Consider the following 17,505-nt stretch of genomic DNA (forward strand, 5'->3'; position numbering starts at 1 on the left):
GGGCCTGGCGGGTGCCCGAGGTCACAAGGAGAAGAGGCTGGAGGTCCGACCCAAGGTCATAGAAATGCTTCATGACTGACAAGAATAAGACCCAGCTTCCTGGCTTTCAATCCAATGACCCAAGAGATTAAACATCCACAGCATCAAGAAGAATGAGCCTGAGGACGAGGAGGGGAACTATTTCCATCCTCGAGATTCCAAAGGAGTGAAACCAAAGTTAAGCTCAAGACTTTAGAGGAAATTTGCCTCTGGTGGAATCAAACAGGGAATAAGCAGTGGGTTAGAACCCAGATCTGACTGATGCCAATGTCCTCTCTGAACCACCCTCCCCCTACTGGAAGGTAAATATTTGAAGTGCTTTATAATGTTCTAAGAAAGTACTTGGGGATTTTCTTTAAAAGATGCTAGAAAACTAGACAAGTGGTTTAAGGGTGAAGTGGAACAGAAAACCTTTTTCTTTTCATTTCATACCCTTTTTAATGTTTGAATACTTGTTAACCATTATGCTTTTATTACTGTAATTGTCTAAAAAAAGAGAAGTGGTTGACATATTTTTAAGGATTTTCCTGAACTATCAAATATCATTTAATTAAACAAAAAGAAAAAATTAAATTATTCTCCTTGCTCAGAATGTATGCCCCCGTTAGAGCATTATTTTATCTTGTTTCTACCCAGAGTCCTCTCACCCCATTTTCTCTGACAATATTTTTCATGTATCCTGTGGGTTTGTTACTCGACAATTACAGCTAAAAATATGCTTGCTTCTGCCCACTCCCAATTTATTATTTTTGTGAGCTCTCACTCCATACCCTCTCTCATTATGAGGACTGTGCGTAGGGCTTTATAGTCCTTGTTAACTCAAGAGACACCTACTGGTCACCTTCTGTATGCCGAGCAGCTGTGACCCTGCCAACCAGGAAGTCTGACCCTTGGGCAAAGGGCTGCCTTGGCGTCAGGAGAATACAGAGGTAAGCTAAGATAAGCTCAGCTAAATTAACCAGCTAAGGTATGCTTAGAGGACAGAGAAGAAAGGAAAATGAGTCTGCGGAGAGAGGCAGAGAAGGGCAAATTGAAGAAGTGACCTCTAGGACTTTCCTGGTGGCCCAGGGTCTAAGACTCTGTGCTCCCAATGCAGGGGGCCCGGGTTCAATCCCCGGTCAGGGAACTAGATCCCACATGTCACAACTAAAGATCCTGTGTGCTGTAATGAAGACTGAAGATCCCACATGCCAAAACTGAGGCTTGGTACAGCCAAATTAATAAAAATAAATGTAAAAAAAAAAAAAAAACAGTGACCTTGGACTTAGGACTTAAAGGATGCAATGAATTTTCCAGAAATCAAAGAAGAAACAAGTTACCCCAAGTGTGTACAGGGGAAGGAGGTGGAGAAATTGACTCCCCAGAACGTTCAAAGGCTGCTCCCTAGAAGCAACAAGGCAGTCAGGAATGGGAAAGCAGAGAATGCCAGCCAGGGGGCTGTGGGAGAAGGGGAATCATAGGGCAGCACAGAGCAAGAAAGCAGAAGGGTAAAAAGAGGACAGGCGAGGGGCGGATGGGGACAGAGAAGGGAGGCAGGGCTGTAGGATGTACCCATGGGGGTCTGGATAAATCCCAGCACCATCCTCCAGAAGGGAAATCTGTTACCGGCCCAGGGACGCCCCCTTTGGTGACAAATCCGTATAAAGTCACTCAAGGATGTGAGGCACATAAGGGGGAGAGGGGACACTTCAGTGGCCCGAGGGGTAGTGATGGATGAGGGGACGTGGGAGCCTCTGGGGTGGTCAGCATGTCCTGTTGGTTGTCCCAGGCAGGGGTGTTTGTCCTTATTAGGTTGTTTGGTAGTTTCAGTGTTTATGTTTATTCTACAATGTGAAAGGTGACAGACACCTGAATTAAAGGCGTGTCTCCCTTCTCATGGCCTCAGGGTGGAATGTGGGTGCAGGGGAGTTGAGGGCAAGCCCTGGGGGGCTTGGCCATGCCCCAGTCACACGTGCACACGGCCCTCAGAAGGGCACTGAGGTGGAGAGGGGGGAGGGGGCCACAAAGAGGTCCAGCCTTGTGACAAAGGGAAGGGCACGTGGGCAGCCTAAGGAGACCCAGGGAAAGTGGGTCTGTCCGAGCCAGCATCACAGCCTCTCGAAGCCCAGCTGACAATGCCGAGGCCCTGTGCTCAGGGGCAGGGAACGAGGGAGATACCATTCTGAGCCACAGGAGATCTCAGCCCCTGCCCCTCTTCCCACTTCAGCATGACCCGGGGGCACCTCCTCAGCCCAGGGCTGGTCTCTTCCCAAAAGGGAGCAGGAGACTAGAGCCACCCCATCTGATCTTCCTTTGTGGCTGGGACAGGGAGTCCGTTCCGGCTTTCTGGCTCAGAACCCTGGAGCCAGATGGCTGGGGGAGGGAGGTACACACAGTCCTCTGTGTGGGGAGACAGCGGACACCCCCATCCCCCAGACCCGCCTGTCCCGGAAATGCACCACACAGGCCGCCCTAAGGGCATGGCTAGATTCAGAACACCCTTCCTCTTCTGCTCAGGATCTCACTTCCCTCCTTCATCGAGGCCCTGTAGGACCACAGGGCAGTCAAACGAGTACTTGCATCTTGGCGTCAGACTGAATGGATCCGAGGCGACCAGGGTCTCGCCACTTAGGACTTCTCTCCGCAGCCTCAAGACCACACCCAGTCTCTCTGGTCTTCCCCCGAGTGGTGAGGACAAGCCTGGATCCAAGGGTTCATTTCTGGACTGACTCAGGCCATTAAATCCTGGCGCATCCCAAGTTATAAACTCTATCCCATATAATCAACTGTCCATCTTTTCTCAGTCTTCAGAAAGATTCAGAAAGCTATTATCAGGAATAGCTGGCCCTCATTGAGCACTAACTCTGTGTCAGCATGCCTCTCAGGGAGTTACATGCATTCATTTCTTTAAAATTCATTGGAAGGACTGATGCTGAAGCTGAAGCTCCAACACTTTGGCCACCTGATGCCAAGAGCTGACTTATTGGAAAAGACCCTGATGCTGGGAAAGATGAAGGCAAAAGGAGAATGTGGTGGCAGAAGATGAGATGGTTAGATAGCAACACCAACTCAGTGGACGTGAATCTGAGCAAACTCCAGGAGCTAGTGGAGCACAGAGGAGCCTGGCATGCTGCAGTCCATGCGGTTTCAGAGTTGGACACGAGTTAGCAACTGAACATTTAACTCTTCTAACACTTTATGAGTAGAATGACCACACTTCTCTAGATTCTGGGTGGAGGCCCAGTTTATTCCTGTCACCCAAGCACAATTATTAACAGCACCCCAGCCCCTCTTTTACTACCCAAACAGCCTGGGTTTAAAGGATAAATTGCATATCCATCCTGCCCATGAAGTGGCTCACATTATTCTCATCTTTTGTTTGTTTGTTTTAGCAACACACAGATAAGTTTGGTAGTTTTCCCAAGGACACAGAGCTAATGAGTAGTAAAATCAGAATTGAACCCAGAGTCTGGCTCCTCATCACTAGGATATATTGTCTTTGTGGTTCAAATATCATTTTCCCTGAGATTCAGAAATTTCTTGATATCTATATTTTCTTCTGTTGCTACAGTTTTAACCTATTCTCTGTGGCCAGGGATTTCCTGAAAATAGGAGGAGAGCTGCCCATTTCCCACAGTGAGCTCCATGGCTGGTCCACCTCACATATAATGGCCTTTCCACGCGCCTGAAAAATGAGGGGAACTCATCTTCCTCCATTAAAAAAAATTTTTTTTCATCTTCTTTTAAAATGACACGAATATACTTCTTTTCACGTTTATATTTTGCCTTGCAAAATATATTTTCCAATACTTTGGCTGTGTCTGTATATCTGTTTCCCACTTTTCCATTCATTCATCTGGCAAACTATTCAATGAGCCCTGTTCTGTATCAGGCAACTGCCAGCCTAACTGGCAACAAAATGGTCATAAACAAGATGAGGGCAGCCTGTGTTCCAAGGAGCCTGTGGTCTAGTAGGGAAAATGACTCGAAAGAAATAATGACACAAACAGTTATTCACTAAAATCACAATAAGGGCAGTGAAGGGTGTTCTGGGGGATTTGACCCGATGGGGTTAAACATCAGCAAAGGCTTCTAGAGTGAACAACATTTGGGTCGAGTCCTAAAGGATAATTATGGGCCCTGGCCTGGGAAAGGAAGCAAGGAAGGGGTTTCCAGGCAAAGGGAAAAGAATGAGCAGAGACCTTTGAGGATGGAAGGAGTGTGGACTGTTCAAGGAACCCAGGATCAGTGTGAGAGCCTGGAAAACCTTTAACATGTATTATTTGACCATTTGCCTTCATCTCCTCTGTCCTCATCTGTTCTTTGGAAAATACAATCAACCACAGGTGAAGTGGACAACTAGATAAGTACAGCCTATGTAACCAGCACCATACCTGTATCACGGCACAGAGGAGCATCCCCCCAGGGAGGCAGGCATAACCTGCAGGGGAAGCTGGATCTCACAGCACCCGAGACCAGCGAGTTCTCGCTCAGTGGGAAGCATCTGGACTCATTCAGCAGAGACGGGCGCCTCCCGCCTGCCCGCCGTGCTTCAGGTCCTGGCTTTCAAATCACTGAGCATCCCAGCTAAATGAGCAGGGAGGCCACCTGCATTCACCCACGTATCCCAAGAGCAAGGACTATTTTTAGAATGTTTTTGAGGACAGTTTTACGAATGAAAAGCCTTCCCCCAAATGCCCTTGGTTACCAGAAACTTTCTCTTTTTCGGGAACACCTTGTCAACTGATCCGCAGAGACTACGTTTATTGGGAGCCCTGGAGCACTGACCCCAGTGGCCTGATTCCTGTCTCCCCGCCGGTCCATCATTGTACTCAAAGACCATGATCTCCACAAACAAGTGGAAGCCACTGTGGTTGGGTGATGTGACTGCCCTGCCTAGATTCAGCATCTGTCTCTAAGACTTGGCTATCTACTTGTCTTCATATTTGCATCTTTATTTACGAGTCTATGTGCCTACCTTATTCTAAAAATGATTTAAAGAGGCTTATAAGGATAGAGAAAATAGAACAAGATTACAGAAAGAGGACATAAATTCAAACAAGGAGGAAAATAAAAGGAAGAACTAGAGGAGGGCCATAGAAATGATTCAGGAATGAGATTATTACAAAAATGCATTCTTAGAGTTCTGTACATTTGGTGCTGAGCTTTCTTTTTTTTTAATCATTTTTTAAAAATTTATCTACCTACTGGGTCTTTGATGTGGTGCGTGAGTGCTTCATGGCTGTTCACAGGCTTTCTCAAGTCGCAAAGAGTAGGGGCTACTCTCTAGCTGCGATGGCCTCTCTGGTTACAGAACAACGGCCTTAGCATAGGCAGCCTTCAGTAGCTGCAGCTCACGGGCTCTAGAGGGAGGGCTCAGCAGTTGAGGCACACAGTCTTAGTTGCCCCATAGCATGTGAGATCTTCCCGGACCAGGGATTGAACCCATATCCCCTGCATTAGCAGGTGAATTCTTAACTACTGGACCACCAGGGAAGTCCCGGTTCTTGAGGTTTCTAACAGCCAATATTGTTGGAATTTGAGGGTACTAATTAATCAGATCCTTCTTTAGAAGGTTCAGAACTAATTAAACAAATAGAGCTGGAAACAAAGCCCTATTTCTGTTTTCATGCTGGAATACCTGGATTGGAGAACTGGACTTGGGTCTGAGGTCCAAATAGCCTTCCTCATGAAGCACACTGACCAGGGTCCACTGCCCCAAATATAGTTGTGGGCAAATGCTGACTTCGCCTCTCCAAGGAGCAGAACCTGCCTGGACCACCCATGACCTGGAGAGGATAAGAACACCCTTGCCCTTACCCTGAGGGTTGGTCCCAAGGGAGCACTGAGACGATGTCAGTAGCTGCCATGGTCCCAATGTCACCAAATAGTTAAACTGTCTTCCATCACAGGAAGGAGGTTATAAAAGGCAGAGAGAAGGATAAAAACAAATTTGCAGCCAGACCTTCTCAGTCCTGTTCAAGAACACAGCTTTCTGTTGCTTTGACCTCACTAAACATCTGTTTTGCAGGGCTTGTCAAACTTCTGTGTGCACACAGATAACTCAAAGATTTTTGGTGAAATGTGGATTTGGAGGCGTGAGTCTGGGGTGGGGTTGAGATCTTGTATTTCAACAGCCTCCAGGTGATGCCAAAGCTGCCAGTCCACATCAAGTGCACCTAGAACTGGGGTCCCTGACCTGGGTCCACATAGAATTCTTCAACTCACGTGAATTTGGGTGATAAAAAACATGTACATCTGTGTTTTTACTATCTTCTAGGGACTTCCCTGGTGGTCCAGTGTTTAAGACTCTGCGCGTCCACTGCGTTGGGTGTGGGTGGGATCTCTGGTTGGGGAACTAAGAGCCTGCACAACCACACTCAGGTCCTGTGCCTGTGTGGTACAACCGAAAAAAGATAGAAACTTATCACTCCCCTCTATTATGAACGTAGATAACAACTAGAGCAGCAGGAGGAGCACCTGTAATTTTGTCCCAAATAGAAATCTCAGGTCTCTTCAATATCCCTTCATCGCTCCACATTTCCCTTTATGATCTCTCCAAATACTACTGATGACTGTTTGGGAATTACAGTAGAGATTAGGCCCACCACTAGTTCTTATTGTTTCATATGTTAATAAAGAGCCATGTACTTTATCATAACACAAATGAACACCCTAGGATATTTTTAATATTGCAGTAGCCATATTTCAGTAAAATTGGTTTTTTTATTTTCATGTGCAATTGGAAGTATTATTCCAGAAAACAAACAAGCAAACAGAAAAATATTATTCCAAGAAAAAGTTCATAGACATCCCCAGAATTCTAGAGGTACACGGTAATGTAAGAATCCCTGATTTCAGGACTTCCCTGGCAGTTCGGTGGTTATGATTCTGAGCTTCCACTGAAGAGGGCATGGTTTCGATTCCTGGTCAGGGGACTAAGATTCCACATGTCCTGTGGCACAGCCAAAAAAAGAAAAAAATCCTTGATTTGGAAGGATGGTTCTACCAGAAGGGGCCTGTACCCAATGGTGTGTGCATGTGCACTCAGTTCTCAATTTTGTCTGACTCTTTGCAACCCCAAGGACTATAGCCTGCGAGGCTCCTCTGCCCATGGGGTTCTCCAGGAAAGAATACTGGAGTGGGTAGAGAGCTACTCCCTTCTCCAGGGGATCTTCTTGACCCAGGGATTGAACCCACATCTCCTGCATCTTCTGCATTGGCAGGCGGATTCTTTACTGCTGCACCCCCGGGGAAGCCCCCTCCCCCAGTGGTGGTGGAGATGTATTCTTAGGATGGATTCTGAGCTGACAGCATGGATCTGAATCCTCCCTCCTACGAGGTGTGAGATCCCAGGAAAGTGTTTACCCTCCCTGTGCCTTGAGAGCATGTAATTCAAAACAGGTTGTCAAAGCATTAAAGGAGGGGGGAATGGAATGAATTGGGAGATTTAGGTAGACAGATATACACTATTGATACTCTGTATAAAATAGATCGCTGATGAGAACCGACTGTATAACACAGGGAACTCTACTCAATGCTCTGTGGCGACCTAAATGGGGAGGAAATCCAAAAAAGAGGGCATATACACATACGTAAAACGGGTTCACTTCACTGCACAGCAGAAAGTAACACAACATTGTAAAGCAACTATACTCTAAAAAAAATTTTTTTAAACAATAATTAAAGAAGTTACTGTTTTCAAGGTGTAGGAACAGTCCCTGGCTGAAAGTGGGTACCTTACCAGTGTTGGCTAAATAGAGCGTAGGAGTGCTATTTTCAGAACCTCAGCTGAACAAGCATCTCTCGAGCACTCACCAAGGAGACAGAGATGGAGACTGCAAACTCCCTGCTCTCACGCAGCCCACGAGTTCAGGAGAGAGGGCAAGCCAGAAAACGGAGCACACAGCTCAGCAAGCAGCTCACCTCCAAGCGGAGCTGGAGGGTGTGCATAACTGACATGCACCCCTCTCCCCTCACCTCAACCTCCAGTCCCAGAAGCCACAGTGACCACAGGCTCGCCTCAAAACTCAGTTTAAAAAACCACTGTTGGAAGCCATGCATGAGCTGGATTAATCCTGGATGGATCTGTTTTGTTGTTTAACAGCTTTACTGAAATATGAATGAAATACGACAAACTGCACATCAAGTGGACACCTGGATAAGCTCACACCTAAGCAACTAGCTCCACACTTGGAGAATAAATACACACATCCCACCCAGGGTTGCCTCATCCCCGTGTAGCCCTCTCTCATCCCTCTCTGCCCGTCCCCTGCTACCCACTCCTCCACCCGCATCCCCATCCCAAGGCAACCACTGTCTGGCTATTTAAATGAATTACAATGAAATAAAATTAAAAGTCACTTCTCCTGGAGTCAAGCGTTCAGTAGCCACATGTGGTGCTGAACTGGATGGCGCCGGGAGAGGACATCTCTGTCGTCACAGTATTCAGTTGGACAACACCACTCTGAATGTTGGATCTTTCCCCTTTTAGAGCACTAGATAAAAGTCATCCAGATGTCTTCCCAGGCTCACCGTTCTTTTATGAAAAGTTTCTTTTTATTTGTTGCTGCGCTGTGTCGTCCTTGCTGCGTGTGGGCTTTCTCCGGTTATGCTCGGCGGGAGCTACTGTGGTTTTCCAGAGCACAGGCTCTAGGGTGTGTGGGCCCCAGCAGTTGCGGTGCACAGGCTCAGCTGCCCTGTGGCATGCGGGATCTTACTCCTGGACCAGGGTTCAAAGCCATGTCCCCTGCACTGGCAGGCAGAATGTTACCCACTAGACCACCAGGGAAGTCCCCAGGCTCACATTTTAAAAGATGCATGCATGCTAAGTCCCTGCAATTATGTCCAACTCTTTGTGACCCTGTGGGCTATAGCCCGCCAGGCTCCTCTGTCCATGGGAGTCTCTAGGCAAGAATAATACTGGAGTGGGTTGCTGTGTCCTCCTCCAGGGGATCTTCCCAACTCAGGGATAGAACCCAAGTCCCTTATGTCTCCTGCATGGGCAGGAGGGTTCTTTACCACTAGCGCCACCTGGGAAGACCTTTTTAAGGATGTTTACAGCTAAAGATACGTAGGTCTATTGGGAGCTTATTTAATGAAATGAATAATCACAGTGGCCCTATGAGGTAGGAACAGTGAATGTGCCCATTCTCTAAATGGGAAAACCAAGGCTCCGTGAGGTTAAATGGATGGGACAGCTGGGACAGCCTCTATAATTTGCCCTTGCCCTTGCTTTATTTCTGAGACAGCACACTTCAGTGGTTAAGAGCACAGACTCAGGAGTCTGCCTGCACAGGATTCAGCCTGGTTCTACCACCAGCTGTGTGTCCTGGGCAAGTCATCAGTTATTTTTGCTTCTGTGTCCTCCTCTGCAAAACAAAGATAAGGATAAAGCCTCCCGCTATGGTTGTTGTGAGAATCAAATGAGTTAAAATATATAAAGTCTTTAGGAGGGTGCCTGGCACACAGGAGGGTCTCTATAAGTGTTTCCTATTTTAAACCCTGTTCCTCACTCCCATCCTGAACTCTTTTGTACAACACACTGGTTTCTCAGAAATAGAAGCATATACTCTGAGTAATTGGCCATTTACTCATCCCATTATTCCCTTGCTTGATGTCCCCATGAAATTAAGCCCCCACAAAGCCCAAGGCTCTCTGGGGTCTGCACTGTCACATATAATGATGAATGAGGTCCCTGTGGCTTCAGACTTGATATTTCTGCTCAGATTTCTCCCTAGTGATCGATCCATAAGTCACTTTATTTCCTTTTTAAAGTACACACAAGTTGATTTGAGGAAACAGAAGCACAGAATCATTTTCCCACTTCACTGGTTTTTCGAAAGAGTTAAGTGGTGTTAGGTTCCTAATTTGTACCTATTCTTTTCCTACCTTTTATTCTTCCCTCTGACTGCCTCACATCCCAGCCAGAGCAAGAACATAGGTGCTTTCTCAAGGAAACTCAAATAACATATTATCACCATAAGAATCCTCATGACAGATTATCATTGCAAGAATCATTAAGTCTCAGTATAGAAGTCCATTAAGGGAAACTTCATTTGGGAAACATAGACTTAAACAGAAATGCAGATTTTGCAAACAAAAGAATGCCTTTTCTATCAGACAAGACAGAAACACCCATTCACAAGGTTTTTTCTCCTTTAGCAAACAATTCTCGTTTCAGTCTCTATTCTCAGCTCCGTGCCTGCGTTCAACATTTGACTCCCAAGAAAAGACTTTCACTTGATAAAGATGGAAAACGGTGGTCCACCTCACTCCACTCTCCAGCAGTACCAGTGTCCCCAGTACAAATGTTCACTGGTCATAGGACTGAACTAGGAATCCTTCTGAACTCAAAACTCACTATGGACAGTTGACTGCATCCATGAAATTAAAAGATGCTTACTCCTTGGAAGAAAAGCTATGACAAATCTAGATGGTATATTAAAAAGCAGAGACATCACTTTGCTGACAAAGGTCTGTATAGTCAAAGCTATGGTTTTTCCAGTAGGCATGTATAGATGTAAGAGTTGGACCATAAAGAATGCTAAGCACCAAAGAATTGATGCTTTCAAACTGTAGTTTGAAACTGGAGAAGACTCTTGAGAATTCCTTGGTCTGCAAGGAGATCCAACCAGTCCATCCTAAAGGTAATCAGTCCTGGGTATTCATTGGAAGGATTGATGCTGAAGCTGAATCTCCAATCCTTTGGCCACCTGATGCGAAGAGCTGACTCATCGGAAGAGACCCTGATGCTGGGAAAGATTGAGGGCAGGAAGAGAGGGGGACGACAGAGGATGAGGTGGTTGGATGGCATCACCGACTCAGAGTTTAAGTAAACTCTGGGAGACGGTGAAGGACAGGGAAGCCTGGCGTGCTGCAGTCCGTGGGGTCGCAAAGAGTCGGACACAACTGAGTGATCGAAAAACAACTGGACCCACACCAGTACCACACTGTATGAGACCATAATCCATGGCCAGAAAAAGCTCTAACAACACACATACCCATGCACAAACACACACATCTGCACACACACAAACATTTCTTCAGCTTACTTTCAGATGATGTCGTTTACATTCTAAAGTGACAAAATTTTTATCCAACCTTAAAGTGTTAAAAATTTCTTCCTAATTACTGAAACCAACATTTTTCAAATGGATAGAGCTTAGATTAGGAAACCATGAATCTATCCCATGAGCATGCAGAAGTTCTCCTTGGGTACATATTGATCCTTAGAAACACAATTTTATTTTCTTGGACAATTAAAGGGCGATTATACCACTGGGTCTAAGAAGATGCTATCACTTCTTATCTCTTGGCATCCAGCCGATTGCTATCTTAATTTAAAAAACCCTAAAGGTCAATGCTTATTTAGTTCCTTGCAATAATCTGTTTTGCCATAACTTTGCTTTTCTATTTAATTCCCTTATCTAGAGCAGCATTTTCCAACTCTAGTTTTGCAGAACAAGAGATCCATGAGGTGTTATTAAGTATCCCTGATAAAAAATAAATGGTTGTATAAGCAAATACATTTGGCAAATGCTGGGCTGAAAACTTAAGCAGGTTTCTTTCATGCAGGACTTCTCAGAGCCTTTAATATGCTAACGTGTAGAGTGAACAGGATTAAAGAGAGCAGTTTGTAATGTGCAGGTAATTTAACAACCAATCCATGTTAGCTTTTATAATTATTAGCTATGACAAATTCGAGGCTTTCTAAACAGGCATGTTAAGAGTACCCTTCTTCCACAGAACAGCTGTCTGGATTTTTTTTCTTTTTTTAAGTAAAAATTCAGTTTATTCACAAGTGGGACCTGATTAAACTTAAAAGCTTTTGCACAGCAAAGGAAACTACAAGCAAGGTGAAAAGACAGCCCTCAGAATGGGAAAAATAATAGCAAATGAAACAATTGACAAAGGATTAATTTCCAAAATATACAAGCAACTCATACAACTCAATGCCAGAAAAACAAACAACCCAATCAAAAAGTGGGGAAAATACCTAAACAGACATTTCTCCAAAGAAGACATATGGATGGCTAACAAACACATGAAAAGATGCTCAAAATCGCTCATTATTCAGTTCAGTTCAGTTGCTCAGTCATGTCCGACTCTTTGCAACCCCATGAATCGCAGCACGCCAGGCCTCCCTGTCCATCATCAACTCCTGGAGTTTACTCAAACTCATGTCCATCGAGTCGGTGATGCCATCCAACCATCTCATCCTCTGTCGTCCCCTTTTCCTGCCCCCAATCCCTCCCAGCATCAGGGTCTTCTTCAATGAGTCAACTCTTCGCATGAGATGGCCAAAGTATTGGAGTTTCAGCTTCAGCATCAATCCTTCCAATGAATACCCAGGACTGATCTCCTTTAGGATGGACTGGTTGGATCTCCTTGCAGTCCAAGGCACTCTCAAGAGTCTTCTCCAACATCACAGTTCAAAAGCATCAGTTTTCCAGTGCTCAGCTTTCTTCACAGTCCAACTCTCACATCCATACATGACCACTGGAAAAACCATAGCCATGACTATTTATTATTAGAGAAATGCAAATCAAAACTACAATGAGATTTCACCTCACACTGATCAGAAGGGCCATCAACAAAAAGTCTACAAACAATAAATGCTGGAGAGGGTGTGGAGGAACACAACAGCTCTTGCACTGTTGGTGGGAATGTAAGTAGATACAGCCATGATGGATGACGGTATGGAGATTCCTTTAAAAATTAGGAATAAAACCACCATATGACCAGCAATCCCACTCCTAGGCATATATCCTGAGGAAACCAAAACTGAAAAAGACACATGTATCCCACTGTTCGTTGCAGCACTATTTACAATAACTAGAACATGGAAGCCACCTAGATGTCCATCGACAGATGAATGGATGGAGAAGCTGTGGTACATATACACAATGGAATATTACTCAGCCATAAAAAGGAACATATTTGAGTAAGTTCTCATGAGGTGGATGAACCTAGAGCCTATTATACAGAGTGAAGTAAGTCATAAAGAGAAAGATAAATATCATATACTAATACATATATACAGAATCTAGACAAATGATACTGAAGAATTTATCTGCAGGGCAGCAGTGGAGAAACATAGAGAATAGACTTATGGACATGCGGAGAGGGGAGGAGAGGGTGAGATGTATGGAAAGAGTAACAACGGAAACTCACCATACATAAAACAGATAACCAACAGGAATTTGCCGTATGTTTCAGGAAACTCAGACAGGGGCTCTGTATCAACCTAGAAGGGTGGGATTGGGAGGGAGATGGGAGGGAGGTTCAGAAGGGAGGGGATATATGTGTCCCTGTGGCTGATTCATGTTCAGGTTTGACAGAAAACAACAAAATTCTGCAAAGCAATTATTCTTCAACTAAAAAAATAAATAAATTTAAAAATAATTCAGTTTATTCATCTGTTTACGGCACAGTACTCAAGAGACTAAAGTGTTTCACATCATAGATTTCACTTCCAAATCCTTGGAATGGTCATTTCTTCGGCCATAAAGAGGGACTAGATGGGCAAGTCAGGTGATGTGTAGGCATCTAAACTAATAAAAGAGTGGGTGGGGTGGGCAGTGCTAATGTCGTCCTCCCAAGGATGGGCAGGGGGGCGGTTAGCCCAAGCTGACTGTGTATAACTGTTAGCTGGAGCATGGAGCAGCCACCCTGGATGCTCGGATGTTGTGGGGTTCAGTCACCTCCACCACGCGGGTACAGCAGCGCTTTCTGGTAGTCGCCCTTGGTGTCTTGCTGAATGCAGTAGTACAGAGACTTGCCGAACTTGACTTGAAATCAGACCTTATTTTCAACGCATCCATGTCACTGCGGGGGATTCTAATCAGGACCTTAGCACGAGTGCCCTTGCCATTCACGGGGACGTACAGTCTGTCAGCAAAATACAGGGGCTTGTTCCGAATGCACTGGACCAGCTTCAGGAAAACATTTTCCAGGTCACCTTTGACCTCCTTCTTGATGCTCTCCAGCATGCCATAAGGGCTGTGGCTCTGGTACCTTTCAAATACTTTCAGGAAGTGACACACGCTCCACTCAATCATGATGCCGATACACTTGGGAATGTTAGTTTCTTTCCTCTTCACACCAGCATCATGGAGATAGCAGGTGTCCTGGTCAAACAGTTCATAATCAACAACAGAGCCATTCTCTGCTCTTCAACCCTTTGTGAGGGCGACCATCAGCTTGTGGAAGTCGCCAGATGTGTTGGAAAGGATGTCTCACTCCAGACCAGTCTTGTATATTTCCTTGTAGACTCTGTTGATTTCCTGGTTGGTGCTTGAGCAGATGATCTCAATGAGAGAGTCCTCATCAACCCCCAGTCCCTTCATGGATGCTTTCGGCTCAGAAGCATCATACCGAGCAGCTGTTTTCAATAGGCCCAAAATCACTGCCTCCAGGTGGCAGAGACAAGGCTGACTTCAGTGTTGATGCAAGTTCCTTCTTGGTCCTTCTCTGGTAGGCGAAGGTGCCATCCTATCTCTGTTCATTGCTGTGGTTGGTCAGGATGTTGAGAATGGTGACCTCACCCACCACTTCGGTCTTGATGGTTGTCTTAATGTTCAGAACATCCCACTCATCATGAAACTTGGTGTACTCTTTGACTAACCCATGCGCACTTGGAGGTGTGAAGTGATCACCCAACAAGGTGAGCTTGCACAGAATTTCATGAATGGGCGACATTTTGAAAGAAACTGGGCTGGGTGCAATGCACGCAGTGTCCCCAGATACAGAGTGTGCTCTCCAGATTTAATGTTCCATGAAGCATACTTTGGGGAAGGTTAACCTAGTCACTCCCTATTGCTGTTTAATAAGTATTTTATTCATGTCTGTGAGCAAAGAATTAAGGTAAAATATAGTGCAGTGTGGAAAAAAAAAAACCACAATTATATGAAAGAACCTTACTCCAGGATTTACAGTTTCCAAACAAAATTAGATCCTGAAAAAAATAAAAATAAAAACTAGATCCTGTTTGGATAGGAAGTCATTTATTCTGCCTCTCACCAGAACTAATGATCCTATAGTTTTATATGGTCCCAATGACTTTCTGTCTACCTAAAAAAGGATGCATCCATGCATGTGAACCATTTATTAAGAGAAAAACTTATGGGACATAGAGAAAATCCAGAGGTTACTTTGATCAGTCATGAATTCACCCACTCATTCACTGAAATACAGACATACGCACACACACACACACACACACACACACACACACACACACACACACACACATTGGGTTGGCCAAAAAGTTCATTCAGGTTTTTCTGTAAGATAATATGGAAAACCCCAAATGAACTTTCTGTCCAACCCTATATATATATTATAAATATATGTAGATATATATACACAGACACACACATATATATGTGTGTGTGTATATGGACTTGTTATGTATCAAATAACAGGTCCTGGAGATAAAATTTTAAATTTAACGTTCTAATTTAATCTCAAATTAAATGTTCTAGGTCCTGGAGATAAAATTTTAAATCAAGTAGATTACTTCCCTTGCCCTCCTGGAGTTTTACATTCTAGTGGACAAGCGAGATAATACATGGATAACTAAGGAAATACATAGTATGTTAGTACAAGTGCACTGGAAAAAAATACATCAGGATGAGTGGCTCAGAGAGTGACAGAGTAATAGGGGAGGGGTGTTATTTTAAGTAAAGGAGTTGGGAAGGCTTCACTGATAAGGTGGTGTTTGAACAGAGACCTGAAAGTAGCAAAGGACAAATCCTGCAGAGGGTGGAAAGAACTTGACTGATGAGTTTGACTAACGTGGAGTGGTGTGGCTGCTGTGGAGCCAGCAGCGAGGAAAGTGATGAAGCTGCAAGAGGAGTGGGTGGATCTGCAGCAATATGAATGGACCCAGAGTGATCACACTGAGCAAAGGCAGTCAGACAGAGAAAGACAAACGCCATACGCTATCACTTATATATGGACTCTAAAAGTATGATACAAATGAACTTATTTACAAAACAGAAAGGGATTCACAGACTTAGAAAACAAATTCATGGTTACCACAGGGGGAAGGAGGGCTTCCTGATGGCTCAGATGGTAAAGAATCTGCCTGCAATGCAGGCGACCCGGGTTTGATCTCTGGGTCAGGTAGATCCCCTGTAGAAGGGAATGGTTACCCACTCCAGAATCCCATGGACAGAAGAGCCTGGAGGTCTATAGTCCTTGGGTCTCGAAGTGTCGGACACAAATGAGTGATTAACACACAAAGGGAAAAGGTGGGGGGAGTAAATTAGGAACTTGGGATTAACATATACACACTACTGTATATAAAATAGGCAACCTACTGTACAGCACAGGGAACTATACTCAATATCTTATAATAATCTATAACGGAAAAAATCTCACCTGAATCACTTTGCTGTATAACTGAAACTAACACAATATTGCAAATCAACTATACTCTGATAAAAATACAGTAAAATTTAAAAATCAAAAAAGAGGAATGAGTTGAAGAGGTTGTCAGATCATCTGGGCCTTATAGGTATTTTTCAAGACTTTGGCTTTTACTCTGGGGAACTGCCTCAGGATCTTGAGCAAAGATCAAGCTCCATTTTGATTTCAAAGGATCACATTCTCTGCTTGATTGAGATGAAATATGGTGGCCATGGAGGGCAGAGGTGGGAATGGGGGAGCCATCCAGGTACAAAGGACCACAGTGCCTAGGACCTTAGAAGTAGTGATGGACGGAGCTCCAGGAGTGAAGTTCCTTATAGGAGAAGTAACACCTGTCAGACTGCTCATCACTCAACAGACCCCTCAGGAGCTCAGCTGACATGTGGAGCAAGGCTCTCTGCCTTTCTGAGACTGGGGTGTCCAGCCACCATGGTGAATCTTGCTCAGTGAATCACTTAGCTTGTTAGAAACCTGTCATCTTCTTCCTCTCCCAGAGATTCTTACAATCAAGATCTAAATTGAGATGTCTGGCAGATTACCATAGCTACAGGTGCCAGGTGCCTGGTAACCAGGATTAGACTGATAGCCATTGATCTATGGGCTCCAGATTCTTCCCAGGGATGGAATGCACTGAAAAGGGCATCCAAGTTCCTGAAATAGTCCCAAGCAGAGAGAAAACCACGCAGTCATTGCCTTGTTCTATCTGACTGGCCTTTGTCTCACACAGACAAGGGGCCAGCTCACCTCCCATCATGGGCTCACTCAGATAAGGGGCCATCCAAACCACTACCACCAGAAGAGGTGTAAGATCTAAAGGCAGAGACAAAGACACTAGTCATGAGAATAGAGATGAAGGCAATCAAAAAAAACTTAAGAGTTCAGTGTAGGAGAGGAGGAAGCAGAGAGGGAGCAGGACAGAGGGTAAGAGGGAGTCAAGGTTGGAGACTAGGAGCCTTGGGCCAGATGGTCCCACAGCCTGCTATTTTTTTTTTTAATAATGTTTTACTGGAAAACAGCCATACTATAATCATTTACATATTATCTATGGCT

General features: G+C 44.8%; 1 pseudogene; it reads right to left on the reverse strand.

Annotated features, from left to right (window-relative positions):
• Positions 1–13,716: 13,716 nt before the first annotated feature.
• Positions 13,717–14,724, reverse strand: LOC133046146 (annexin A2-like; annotated as a pseudogene).
• Positions 14,725–17,505: the final 2,781 nt, after the last annotated feature.

Source organism: Dama dama, chromosome 24, assembly GCF_033118175.1.
Source record: "Dama dama isolate Ldn47 chromosome 24, ASM3311817v1, whole genome shotgun sequence".
Lineage (NCBI taxonomy): Eukaryota > Metazoa > Chordata > Mammalia > Artiodactyla > Cervidae > Dama > Dama dama.